The 1,778-nt window shown below is 54.4% G+C and overlaps 1 long non-coding RNA gene across 1 annotated transcript; it reads left to right on the top strand.

Moving 5' to 3' along the window:
* The first annotated feature begins 242 nt into the window (after positions 1–242).
* LOC131382696 (uncharacterized) lies at positions 243–1,101 on the top strand. Its single transcript, XR_009212292.1, has 2 exons — positions 243–338; positions 818–1,101. It is a non-coding gene; the product is annotated as an uncharacterized LOC131382696 (long non-coding RNA).
* Positions 1,102–1,778: the final 677 nt, after the last annotated feature.

The raw sequence follows: 1,778 nt of genomic DNA, 5'->3' as shown, positions 1-1,778 counted from the left end.
ACCTGCTAAGGACCGAGCTCCCCAGGCCCCCGAGTACGCCCCGCGGCTCCCCCTCGCACCGGCCCAGGGCTCTCCCAGCCCCTTCCCGATCGCCGAGCAGGGGGCGCGGGGACCCGGCGCCCGCTCCGCTCGGACCCACTGGGGACCGTCCGGCTCCTACCGCCGCCTCGCCCCCCGCCTGCCCCGCCCCGGTCCGTGGCAGGGACTCACCGACTTGACCCGCACCAGGCGCCGAGCGCTCAGCATCCGCCACAGGCCCCGGACCCCCGACACGTCTGTAGTCGCCGCCGCGCAGTCCCGCCAGGCCCCGCGCAGACTGCGCCTGCGCACCACACCGGGTAGAGCCGGCGGGAAACCCGACCCGCGCACCACGCCCGGGTCAAGGGGGGGCGGTGATGGGGGACATCGCGCCTGCGCAGCACGCCGCGCCCTGGCCGGGCTGGGGGGGCTAAGGGGGAAGCCGCGCCTGCGCAAAGCGGACCCGCGGACGGTGGCGCTGGGTGGACACGGAGGACCCGCGCTCCCCGACCGAGATAGGGCGGGCCCCATTCCGGGGAGGTGTTGAGCACCAACATTTTTTAAAGCCCCGTGGGTGGTTCTCCGGGATCTCCCAGACCGAGAGGGTCTGAACGTTCAGACCGCAGGGAATGGGGTGGGAGGGGCGGCGCTCGTCCGCGGAGGTGGGCGGGAGCGGTCCGGGGCTTCCGGCCTCTAGTGACCAGGAGTGACCCTCGGTCTCCCGCCTCCGAGGGGCGGGAGCGATCCTCAGCCCTGTCCCCAGCCTCTGGTTTCCAGCTAATTTTTAAATTTTTTGTAGAGGCGGGATCTTGCTCTGTTGCCCGGGCTGGTCTCGAACTCGTGGCCTCAAGCGATCCTCCCTCCTCGGCCTCCCGAAGTGCGGGGATTACGGACAGAGCCACTGCGCACGGCTGTGGTCAGCTTTGAAAGCTGGGCAGATCCCTTTGGCTTATATGCCTTTCTGATTTTGCTTCTGGTTCAGATAGCATTTTAATATTTGTAGTGTGTCTTTTTGTAAGATATCTGAAATCTTTTTGTGGAATGAAGTGGCATGAAAAATAAACCAATAATCATTAGTAATTATGTTTCCTGTCTTTTCACTTTATTAAAATCTTCATCTTGTGCATAATGCTGAACAGTTTTGAGTTATTTTAGTAAATTTGCAAGGGTTCAGTCCCATTTTGTTGATATTTGGGTTGTTTCCCATTTTTGCTCTTAATAAATAACACCGTACAGAACACATCTGTGACCATCACTATCTTTAGGATTATTTTCTTAGATGTATGCCCCAGACGTGGCCTTTATTGGCTTGCAGGGAGTGAACATAATACCTCCTAGACTTTTTTTTTTAAGTTACGCAGTTTTAGTCGTGGGTTAGTTATCTAATTGTTTGGTTTGAGACAGAATTTCGCTCGTTGCCCATCACATCATGGTAATAGAATGATACAGAAGGACATGCCTAAAATGGCATTGAACCTCAAATCTACCACACATATCCTTCCAGTATGTCTTCCCCATTCTTTCTACTTGTCTAAACCTCACCCTAAATTTCATTTCAGTTAAGGAATAAAGTGGCGAACTGAATATGTTAAAAAGGAAGACGTTCTAGCGTGTGTGTTTATTTTATATAAATATGTGAATCCAATATATTTATTAAGAGCTTCTTGAGAGCTGTGGATTCCTGCAACCTCTCCTACTGATATAGTCTGGTAAATTGACTCCTGAAAGTGGATTAATTTTGCCTTCTCTAAACACAAGCA

Source organism: Hylobates moloch, unplaced genomic scaffold, assembly GCF_009828535.3.
Source record: "Hylobates moloch isolate HMO894 unplaced genomic scaffold, HMol_V3 SCAFFOLD_1405, whole genome shotgun sequence".
Lineage (NCBI taxonomy): Eukaryota > Metazoa > Chordata > Mammalia > Primates > Hylobatidae > Hylobates > Hylobates moloch.
This window is presented reverse-complemented; position numbering and strand designations above follow the sequence as displayed.